This window comes from Poecilia reticulata, linkage group LG5, assembly GCF_000633615.1.
Source record: "Poecilia reticulata strain Guanapo linkage group LG5, Guppy_female_1.0+MT, whole genome shotgun sequence".
NCBI lineage: Eukaryota > Metazoa > Chordata > Actinopteri > Cyprinodontiformes > Poeciliidae > Poecilia > Poecilia reticulata.
Window position 1 is genome coordinate 2430191 of NC_024335.1, and position 12648 is coordinate 2442838.

The window sequence follows — 12648 nt, forward strand, 5'->3', positions numbered from 1 at the left end:
CACACACACACACACACACACACACACACACACACCACTGGTCTGTTCCAGTGTGTAAAACTGGGAACAAAAGTAATTTTTAACACTTCTCCTTTTACATAAACATTCACACACACAAACACATTTTTTTCTGCCTCAATTTATTTTCCTGTGGTGCCGAAAGACCAAAATCACCAGGAGGATTTCATTAATTTGCATAATAAGGTTTAGAAATTAAATTCATTAACATTACTGAAAAAATGAGGACATCTTCAGGTCTTAAATGAAAGCTGTTGTTTTCTGTTTTTTTTTTTTAAACAAACTTGAACTACGTATCCAGAGTCGAACCAAAAGGAAGGGCATCCAGCCGGTACTTAGGGGGGAAACGTAACCTAGTTTATGACCTTGTAGTCGCACATCCTGCTGCGAGGTTACGGATCTGACCCACAATCAGACATAAATCCACACACCGCTACATACCCTCCAGGTGTCGGCGTTATTCATCACCACGCGCTGACATCGTTTTGTGTTTTTTTTGCTTTTTGCTTTATCCAGAGGGGACAAAAACCCTACCAGGTTTAAACCAAAATAAACAGCTTTACATGAGGAGGACACATTTAAGAATACATAATCACATGGACAACAGTGTCGTCCTTGCCAAGGACAACTCTATAGTTATTTTAGTTAGCAGGACACTTCCTCCGCTCAGCTTTCCTATGCTTAAGACAAAAACAGAGACTCAAAGGAGGAGAAGTAGTCTGCGATTATTATAATTGGTAGAGCAGATAACAACAGACCATCCTGTCATGAAGCTCTCTTTTTTGCATCCACTTAACAATTACAGCCGGGTTGTTTTTTTATTTATTATTATTATTATTTAAAAACCTGCCCATGCTTCCTGAGCTTATTAGTCTGCTTGCCTTATTTACATGAACTATCACTGGAAAAAGAAAAAAAAAAGTGGAGACAGGCCTCTCAGAATGGCCAAGGCTCATTTGCATCTCTTTATTATTCCATCTGAATATCTGACCTGCAGCCTTCTAATTAAACTGGAGCTCAACTTCATTTGACAAACTGTTCTGTTACTAACGTATGTAAAGGAAGTGAGAGAAAACTGATGAGCAGACATGTTTTCATACATAAGAAGACCATCCAGATACGCCACTAAACAGCAGAGCCTCCTGAAATGCTAAGGTACTTCTGGAAGACATGGAGGAAAAACATCTATATTATTGATATTAATATCAATAAGTATTGATTAGTTTTTTATTTTTAAACATCTGAAATTCTGCCAAGCTGGTGGTGTGACCTTTCCTGGTTTTTTTTTCACAGTTTTCACTTAAAGCCTTTTAAGCAGTTATGAAGCACGATGGTGAAACCTTAAACTGCTGCTGCTCCAGTTACTCAGCAGGTTGTTGCTAGGTAACCAGAGTGAGTGAGTTGCTGGGTAACCACAGAGTGAGTGAGTTGCTAGGTAACCACCGAGTGAGTGAGTTAGTAGATTCCACCAACATTTCTTAGCTAGTTGTGAGGAATTGAATGACTACAGTCTTTCTAATGCCTTCATCTCCCAGAATGCTGTGCGGTTCTGGATTGGAGTTCAATGAAATTACTGAATATTCTATCCAGCATATAATCTATTGATATTGATCATATGTTGATAACGATGTTATTTTTTTAAAATTACTAAATTTACAGTAATCAGGTGTGAACAGTGGACCCATCAGAGACCACAACCTCCAATAGCTAAAATCCATAAATACTTGAGACCTCCTAAAAAAAACACTTATATTTGCCTATTTTATTACTTTAAACACAAAATATACCTTATTTGCCTTAAGTAGCTAACATATACAGACGCCCTGCGTTTCAACCAATCCACACCAAGCAAAATGAATGGAGCTCCTGGATTGGCTGCTTTGCAAATACTAGCCAATAATGTGCCAAGTGCTATAGTTTCTTAGCTGCCCAAGCTGCTTTTTCTTTTTTTCAAATGTTTTAGAAAAAAAAACCAAGTGTAGGCAATTATTTTGCAAATTATTTGGAGTCAAGTTCCACAGAAAATCTGGTAATTCAGTGTGGGAAATTTAGAAAAGGTAACTCAGACTGTCCATAATAACTTAGGAGATGGTATCTGTCTGCTTGTCTCATCTTAATGACTGTTCAAATGCATAATAATTCAGTAAAGTTATTGTTGATGCTTCATTTTGTAATTAGGAACTTCAGTTTTATGGTTGTGAGAAGTAAACCAAACTCTGATGAATCTAAGATTTAGACATTTTTGAATGAGTTCATAGCTGGAAATGTGTCTTTTTGGAAACTAATTTCTTTCAAACGAGTTTGCAGCAAAATTGTGAACATTATCCTCGAAAAATAAATCTGTACAGCAACAAAACTCCACAAAAGCAGACAAAACATATCACATTAGTCATCTATGGCAATGATTCACTCAAAGTAAAACGTTTTGTTGCAGCTCAATTCCCTTTAAAATTTCTCCTTTTACACTTTCAGCCACCAGCACTTTGGTCTTAAGTGACTGACAGAAAATACTCATCTTCTGAAGGGAACTTTTCAGGGATAAAGAGCAAAAGATGAGAAATGAAAAGCTCTCACACAATCTGAATCAACACTATGTTAAGAAAAAAAGGTGACATGCTCTCGAAGGTTGAAAACAGTCATGAACAAGAAAAAACGCGTGATGCCGATCAAAGTGCCACACATGACCGAAACGCAGCGAGTCGGCAGGAAAATTCAGTTTTCGATCAAGATGGAGACCCGACTGAAATTTGTTTTCATCCGTCTCGCCTTTCCACAGACGGTGTGACCGTGTGTTTGCCGTGTCGCAACATGGCAGCCGACCTCCTGCTCCGGCTGCAGAAGCTGCTTTCATGGATAATTTTAGCATCGATGAAGAACCAGTTCCTCCACCACAGTAAGCAGGAAGCCAGTTGGAGTAACAGCTCTCTCACTTTGACCTTACACTTCTCTTCTTTGAGATGTTTTTCAAGAAGTTATCCGAGTTCAACTATTGGATGGGCTTCCATAGAAGCCCCTTTTTGGAAAGGTTTTGTCTGTTTTCAGTAAATGGAGGAAAAAACAAACCTGCATTTAATTTGACTAAAATTTAAACAATTTTTTATCAGTGTTCAACATATATAATTTCCCCGTTTGTTTTGAAAGTCTGGTTCGTTTGGGGAGGTGTGAATGGGTATCGAACTCTGCAAACTCTGGTCTGCAGACAAACCCCGGTCTCAGTTCGGTTGAAGTGAACTCTGCTGTGGTTCAAATGCATATTTAACCAGAGACAGTTAAAAAAGCAGGCTGGACTACAGCGCAAGGCATTCTGGGTAAACCCAACAAAAAAAAACATGCTAGCTGGCACTAGCGTGAGAAATAGCTCATTGTCTCTTACCAAAAACGAAAGGGAAATCCTACAACCAATAAAATATTATTCCACTCCATTTTTATTTACATTTAGCGAAGAAGATAGCAGCACTCCGTGTCATCTTCAGACGTTTTTATGTCGTTTCCTTCAGTGAATCTTGGTGCAGCGCCCCCACAGGTGAGGAGGGGAACAAGTTTTTCAAGCGGTTTGGTTGGTTTGACACAGTGCAGTGTGAAAGAGAACCACAGCAGCTGGAAATGCAACAAATGTTGCAACTTTGGTCTCCAGTTGAACCGAGTCCACTGGACTATCAGGTGTGAAAACAGCCCACGAAGGCCTGATGCTGAATTTGAACTTCATTATTTTAAATGCAAAGGACAAAACATACAAATTCAGCGTTCCTGTCCCTCTCCACAGGGAGCGATGCATGACGGTGGCATTAACTTTCAGCAGAAAAATCAGCCCCAGCCAACCAATTAACCAGCTCTTAAATCTCCTTAGTGAGGACACAGTGTGTGTGTGTGTGTGTGTGTGTGTGAAAACAAAACAGAAGGGTGGGATAGTCAGGAAGTGGGAGTGTGTGTGTGTGAATGATGAGGAAAGGTTAATAAGACCTCAAGAGGGGTAAGACAGGGGTTTTGTAACATCCCAGTGCTTCCTCCTCCTCCTTCTCCCACTAACACACACACATTTAGACACACAGGCGGAGGATCAGCACCAAAGCCGGATAGTTCATTACTGTCCATGCGTTTACACCTGAACTAATACTTCTTACTACCTCACATTCTCCCCTTATTACATCGTATCTCTATCTGCTCTATTTTCTCATTTTGCTTCATTCCCAGCTGAAACGCTGGGATGCTGCTCTCATGGCACAGTCAGTGTCTGCTCTAACATACAGAAGAAGTCGTCGTGGTTGGCTGCTGGCGGCGTTAAAAGTCTCTGGGTTTCGTTGCTCCTTTGTCAGTCATGCTATTCTGGGTTTCAAACTGACAGCCTGAGAGGAGGAGACTATATGGCTCTCTGATAGCTACATCCTTTGTTGTTTTAGAGGAAAGAAACAAAAAGGTATGAAAGTTGCGTCTAACTGTCACTGAGAGGTTAGTAGCAACCAACTCTCATATCATTTGGAAGTGGCAAACAGGAACAATTAAAGGTGACCCATTATGCATCTTTGAACAAAGCATGTTTGTTACAATTTTTACACAAAATCATTTTTAGATAATGAGATAAATTCTTTCAGAATGGGCAGTTTTACGCACCCCAACTCAGCGTTTACACTCGCACTTTAAATTGGCTGCAAACAGTTATACAACCGTCCAAATCTGAAAACACTAGTAGAGAAAAACATCATCAAAAATATCATGGTAAATTTCAGTTAATTGATTTGGGTTTTTTTTTTTTGTTTTTAAATAAAAAACACTGACAGTACTATCGGGTTTGTTATTTTTTTCTATTTTCTCTACTGCTTGCTCTACATATAAACAAATTAAAAAATGTGTTTATATGCAGTTACTACTTTAAGCAAGTGACGTCCTGAAGTAATCTGCTGTAAATGTGAATATTTTTCATGAACAATATTTGTTTTTGGCATTATGAATGCTGTGGCATACAGTTACCTAAAACGATACATTCTTTTCTTCATTATAATCTTTATCATTATTGCAATAGTACCACAAAATATCCCTATAATATCCTGAAGCAGATCATTCTGCACAACCAGTAAGGATGCAGCAGGCGGTTTCTAAATGGTAAGTCAACATCAAAACACTTGTGTTGTACACTTGCAGCCGTTGTACAGAGCTTGAGTTCTGCTTTGGTTGCTAGGTAACGGAAATGGGCTTGGTTGGGGTTGCTAGGTAACGGCACAGTGCCTGTAAATTGTGACTCAACATACTGGATGTTTTTGAAGCAGCTTGTTTTCCAGACAACAGGAAATATTAACGTATTGTCAAAATACTGGCTGGGTTTGCTTTTTTATTATTTTTTTTAAGCGCTTGGCCTTTTTTCAGAAGCAGTAGAAACCCAAATGGAAATACAAAAACATGCAAAATGTTAATTTTGCATAACAGGTCTCCTTTAAGAGGAAATCTGCTGCTGGATTGTCTAAATCAGAATGACAGGCGAGTATTCATCTCGAATAAAATGACCCGAGTCTGCTGGGGGAATTACTGCTGTTAATTGGGGCCTGAGTGTATTTGAAATTGCTCTTATGAAGCTAAAATGATTCACGCACCTGTTTAATGTAGCCCTATCTCTGGTAAAGAGCGCTTTAATGGGCATCTCAGCGCTCGGTTAAAACTGTGGAGAACTTTAACTGTATTTGTATCCTTCAAAACTCTGCAGAGGCCATCAGTGCAAATCTGCACTGCAGTTAAATCAAACAAGGGGTTGTAATTTCATATTCAAATTCAAAACTTTATGGAAACAAAGCATGTTATTAACTCGTCTTAGAAAATGTGAAAAAACAATATTTGTTGTTGGCTAGAAGAATTAAAATAAACAGTTTTCCGAGACTAATTCATAAGGCTTGCCAAGAAGATGTTTTTGATCTTTTCTGATTTGCACTAAGGCGATTTCCTTCAATTAAATCCAAACCCTTTTGACACACTCATTTCTCTCACTTATTTTCAGTCTGGTTCAGTTGAATGCCTTTTTTCATTTGTCTAGCCACTTAACTCTGACTGGACTGAAAATCTGTGAAGTAATCAAACTCCAAAGTAAATTAGAGACTTTCAGAAAGCCTCGAGGACGATTTGACCATTTTAAAATATCAAGGGGCATCTGGCTGCTTGGTGGAAAAACATGGAGGAGTCACAGCTTTAAATTATTTGCAAAATGTCTACTTTACTGCTAATATGTAAGCAGACAATTGAGAATTTAGGTATTTAATTGTTTATGCTAACAGGGTTTATAATAATAAAGACATAATAATTTGGAAATAATGGCATGTGAGTCCAGGCAGGCACAACGAAGACATAATTGCTGTAGAAATAAAGTATAAAACAAACTTATTTAAGCCTAGTAGGAGGGCAAATAACGCTTGGTGGCCCGCCAGGCTTAAAATATACCGGGGAAACACTGGGTTGAAATCTAGAGTAAAATTTGTGTATTTCTAAATCCTTGTGAAAAGAAAGATGAAAAACAGAAATGCAATGGAAGGTTGTTTTGAAAAAGTAACATCAGAAACACACAGGAACTGAAATGCAGCATTTACCGTCTCGTCTATGAATCCTTTCCACTTCTGTCTCAATAAAATGCTGCATAGATTGAAGTTCAAAAGAAGCCCGTAAAGCCCCGAGTTATTTAAAAATGGCTTCTGCTCTTTAGCTGTCCACTGAGTCAAAGTTGGTCTGAATTTATTTATAGGACACTCATGAGGCGCGTTTCTGAGAACAAAGGACAGAGACACAGATTAAATATAGATCAACACTCTGTCTGTTCTCGACTCTCTCCCTGTATGTCTGCCAGATTTTTTCCTCCAACTTCATCTTTTTAAAGACATTCCAACTCACTGCATCCCTGTCTTCATCTGTTTGCAGAAAGATCGTCTTTTTTAAAAGAGGACTCCTGTTGTGTGAATGTTCTTTAATGGCTCCCATTAAACATGACAAGAGGACTGGGAGCCGTAGCGCTGCTGGAAAAAAGAATGATGAGCATGAACATCAAAGAAGAAGAGTCCTGTCTGTTCCCTTTCAAGGAGCATAAATGATGGCGTACAGACGCCATAACTCCACATCTGAGCTCTTCTTTAACGACTGAAGCAGAGATCTGCTCAACTCCTTTTAACAAGTTTCATCAATAATTACATATTTTGTCAAAATCAAAATGTATAAATTCCCCCTCATATTGAAAATATGTTTTAATGTTGAAAATAGTTGTGTAATAATTATTTGAGTATTAATTTGAGCTCATTTTTGTGCTTCTTTCCATCTCAGCTAACTTATAAAATGATAATAGTTACTATTATGACTAAAATTTGCAGTTAAAACTGAAGAATTCAACCAAAATGTATCAACAGTGAAATCAGTTAAATTAAAAACTAGTAGCTGAAACTGCTTGAGCAACAGAATTAAGAGTTTTACAAGAAACAAGCAATTTAATTACAGGCTGGTGACGATCTGGAGTTTTTTCTGGTAATAAAGCCCATCTGTGAGCCATCAGTTATCACACTGAAGGTGGGAAATTACACTAAACTGTTCTCATTATGGGAAAGAGACAGACAGTAATTTTGGTAAGTTTAAAAAAAGTCTGACTGAAATCAAGAGAAACATCTGTTTGCTGTAATATCTGATAAAGACATCAAATTTAAAAGTCAGATTGACTCTGTGGTTTGTTCATTTCTGAATGATGCTTTCAGCTGCGTCTCTTGGCCAAAGTTAAAGCATCATCAGTCCTGGAGAAGGCCATTCATGCTTTTATTAGCTCCAGACTTGGCCCCTGCGATGCTCTCTGTGTCAATGTCTCTTAGTTGAGCCTAAGTTGCCGTTAGTTAGACATTACCCTTTTTCGAGTCAGACACCAGATACCTTCTTAGTCCAAGCAGAACACAAAAACCAACCCAGATCGGGCAGGCAGAGGGGCCAAGAGACCAAGAAGCAAAACAAAACAAAAACCAAACCGAGAGTTCAAGAAGAACGACTGAGAGGTCATAAGATTGAATTTGAAGTTCTGGGGAGCTCAAGAGGAAGATCTGGGGAAACGCACAAAGAAATTCTGGAGCCCAGTGACGAATGAGCCAAGAGACTGGAGGGCGCTGCCAGAGGCACAAGAACCTCGGAGGCTGTCGCCAGAGGAACCTTGGAGGCTGTTGTCAGAGGAACCTTGGAGGCTGTCGCCAATGTCACAATAAACTTGAAGGCCATTGACAGATGAACCTAAGAGGCCATTGACAGAGGTGCAAGAACCTTGGAGGCAGTCGCCAGTGGTTAAGAAATCTAGGAGGCCATCAACAGAGGTCTCAAAACCTAGGGGGCTGTCACCGGAGGAACTTTGGAGGGTCCTGCCAATGAAACTTTGGCAACAGGAAAAGTGTCTCAGGACACGCCAGTGTCTCAGGAACTTCGGAGGCCATAGCTAGAGGCACAGGAACCCTGAAGGCTGAAACCTAAGAGGTCATCGGCAGATGTGCAAGAAACTTGGAGGCTGTTGCCAGTGGTTAAGGAACCTAGGAGCCATCCCTGGAGGTGCAGGAACCTTGGAGGCTTTCGCCAATTGCTAAGGAACCTAGGAGCCCATCCCTGGAGGTGCAGGAACCTTGGAGGCACTGGCCATTCCCACAGAATCAGGAACCTAGCAGGTTATCACCAGTGACTCAGGAACCTTTGAGAACATTGCCTTGAGGAACCTAGGAGGCCAATAACAAAGAAGCTTGTAGCCTGAAGGCTACCAGAATGCAGGCTGTGCAGATCATCTGAAGGCCAGTGCGGCAGAAAGTCATTGGCCATTGATGGAGGCCAATGAATCCAGGTGTCAGCGATGAAGGCAAAGGGACTCTTTTCTGGCAGCGAACATTGATGAATCTTGGTTGTCAGTAAGGATGGTTTTGAGGACATCAGTGAAGGCAATACAAAAGTTTATAGTTGCCAACTTTATCCCAATCTGCTTCTCTTTCTCCAGCTCATTCATCCATCAGTTGTTATTCCTACCTTCATCCTCCTCTCCCTGATCTCAGATTTTTCCCTCACTTCTGTTTATCTCCTCTTATCGTTCCCAGCCCTCCACCTTTTCTGTGACTGGCAGGTAAAGTGGTGTATGCCATGCTTCTCTAACTGTAGAAATTGTTTGTCTATCTGTCCGTCCAGCTGTACTCTAACTTCCAGTCTTTCTCTGTCTGTTAAAGAAGCTAAGATTCCTTTCTGAGGTAATTATCTGTTAATCAGCTTCAGGCTGGGCCGACACACGCCTCTTTAGGCACAAATGCGCTCGCTGTAAATACGAGTCCCTTCACATGCTGTTTCCATAAGTGCTTCTGTGCTTTTTGCTGACAGACAGATGGATGATTGCAGAAATGATGGAAAGATAAGTAGATGGACTGACAGGCAGATGGACGGCAGCGCGGGTAGAAGTGAGGGTAAAGGGAAGAACGAATCACTTGATGGATGTTTAAACAGGATGATTGGAATAAGGAGGCAGCTGAAGGAGTGAAAACGCTCATCAAGATGGAAAGATGAGAACAAAGACATAGAAAAAGGGAGGAAATGGAAGGAGAGCAGATGCTGGATTATAAACGTGTACACATGGCAGTATATGAGTCAAGTGTTTGCCGTTTGTTCAGATGAGAGCAAACAGTTAGAAGATGGTTTTGCACCTTCAGACTGCTGCTATAAAAATAAATATGTTTGTGGGGCTTTGTGTGCATAACTGAGTGTAAATAATGAGGGGAACATTTCAGGAGCCAAGCAAATATTGGGATATTTGCCCTCATCTGTCTTTCTTCTCAATCTTTCTAAAATCAAACCTTTGCCTGTTTTAATTTATTTCTTCTTTCTCGGTATATAATTGAACGTTTATCGTCCATCGCCTCATTTGGGACTATTTCCCATTTGAAAATAAAATGGTCCGGTTTGAAGATGCCCAAACTGTTTCTCTCAGATGGGAGGAAAAAACATTTGGACTTTCAGGAAGATTTAAGAAAATTACAGAATCTTAAACTGGTGAAACACCAGTGCCACAATCTCCAATGAAGTTTTGGACTGAGTGGGTAAAAATGAAGAAAAAGTTACTCAGAAATGAACACATTCAAGCTAGACTGAATTTTGTGACATGGGTTAGCCAAATATCTGCAAGGGAAAAGCTTTATGGACAGATGTATGGCATATTGGGGCCATAGTAGATAGAAAACAAGCACTGAATTTCCACCAAAAATCTTGAGATAAACCTCAGATTTTCTTTGAAACATATCGTAGAAATTTTTGCATTTCAAAAGTCAGAAATTTTCACGTTTTTCTAGAAAATTTATTAGATTAACCGCAAACATTTCTGAGTTTTTCCTCTCTAATTTTTGAGCTGTCAATCACTGTGGTGGTAGCATCATGCTGAGGGCTTTTTGTTGCTGTGAGCAGTACTGATGGATTAGACAAAGAAGAAGAAACAGAACCATTCATGTCAGTAAATAGAGAAATCATTACGAAAACCAGGTCACCAAAATTCATATTCAAAAACACTTTATTGATCCCAAAGGGAAATAAAGCATTGATGTAACTCATACCAAGACATTCAAAAGGCCAAACGTAGCCATGAGTAAAACAAACAGTTGTTGCTCAGGTTCCTTTTCCATGCAGCAAAAATAATTAATGTTCTTCCAGAAAGCACAAAAATTCAAGAGGCAGCATCTCAACAGAGCCATTTGGCATAATTACAAGTTGTGGTGGAGTTTCATTAACCTTTTAACACATTTGCTCAACCTCCAGCCGCCTCTGTTAAAACTTTAACCAATAACAGTACAAATGATGGATATAACCACTAAAACGGACTCAGACAAGAGTTCTAATAAAGTGAATTAAGCTGTAACTGCCATTCTCTCCTGCATTGTAACGTTAGATGATTTTTATATAAAATATTTGACGCCGGCTCAGAGCCGCCCTGCCAACATATCCATCATCTGAGTAAGATCTCCCACACAGTCTGACATAAATCAAATTTAGTTACTGTGAGAATAAAGTGGGGGATGCTCGGATATCATCTAATATATCTTCTTCCTCTCCTCTCTCTCATCCAGCCACACTCCATAACTGTCTTTATTACCTTCCTGCTGCTACCCACACTTATTTGTCTCATTTCTTCCTTTATTTTCCTCTGTCATCCACCACCCTCCCAGCCCCCTCTGGAGCTTGTTGATTCAGCCGACTAAGCAGCCTCTCTAGCCTAACATCATTTATTAAATATGGATTAATTACTGTGAAACCTCGTTAAGCTTTGCAAAGACCTTCTGCATTTACCAGGAGTTGTTTTAATTAGACGAAAAGAAGTTTTTAATGTGCTACACCATGTTATGTTCTACACCTCCGACATCATAATCAACTCAATCACATCTTGATTTGTCTCATCCTGGCATTTCAGAAACATGCGCTGCATCTTTAGCGATAGGATGCTTCAGCTGGCTCCAAATTAACAGGAAAACTCAACCAAGAATTGCATTTATGTTGCGTTTCTAGCAGTGACTTCATCTGCAAGTTTTGAAAGGAGATGCCAACAAGTCGGACCAACTCTCTGGATCTAAAGTTTTAAATGTGATCAATTATAGTTCCTTAAACAGATTAGAATATGTCTCTGGTCTCTACAAAACATGTTCATTACATTTTTCTACAAAATCATTCTTATAATGAGATTTTAATTTGTTCAGTTCTCAAAATGTTGAGATCCTTTCAGAATTAGCTGCTTTATAAAACACCATAGATGGAAATAAAAAAGGGAAGAGTACATTTCTCTCAAAAAACTCTGAACTTTAAGATCAATCAAAAAAGGTTTTAAAAAAGAAAATGCTGATTTTCAAAAGTAGAAAATGTTCTACTTTAGAAAAGATTAAAAACTCAAAAACTTTTGACTTTAGAAACTCAGAAATTTCTTCTGTTTTTTCTAGAATTATTTTTACTTTAAAAACTCAGAAAATGTCTCATTTTTTGCTAGGATGTGATGTTTTTTCAGCCGCATCAAAATTTGTGTATTTCACAAAACTGAGATGAAAATAAGCTTTCACATTATGAGTCACGTGATCAACAACCGGATGTTACTACTGGCAGAAACAACAAAGAAGACGACAGGAAGTGGTTGAAGAATGATGCGTAGCATGTTTGTCATGATCTACTGCATGAACAAACGTATTTACATATGTAACCGCAAAGTTTTGCACACATTTGTAGCTATTTGCATCAATATTCTGGCTTTCTGTCTGCACTTATGTAAACATGTTGAAGTAATACAGTGATTAACTATGTGGTTGGCACCTTCTAGATGTTTCCATTTCATTTAACCAACTGTAAAAGTAGAGTGATTTTTATCTGAAAATTAAGTGACCAGACACGGTGCAGCTGAAGTATCAGAGGAATAAAAGCCGTTGAGTGTGAGCGTTTCTCTCCGAAGGTGGAGTCAGAGTGTAATACACCAGGAGAAATGAGGAGCATCTGCTCCACCGTGCCCCCAGGCTGAAGCTAACAGCCTCTAAAAGACAAAAACAAAAACATTTTCCACCTCATTTCTGTCTGCTGGCGCTCAGCTGCTGAAACATACGAAGGAAACCATCATGTCCACTAGAAAGACGTGGTGATCCAGGCCGGGTTATCATT

General features: G+C 39.3%; 1 protein-coding gene across 14 annotated transcripts in view; it reads right to left on the minus strand.

Moving 5' to 3' along the window:
* ptprt (protein tyrosine phosphatase receptor type T) overlaps nt 1-12648 on the minus strand; it is a 316254-nt gene that overhangs the window by 298892 nt on the left and 4714 nt on the right. The window lies entirely within an intron of this gene.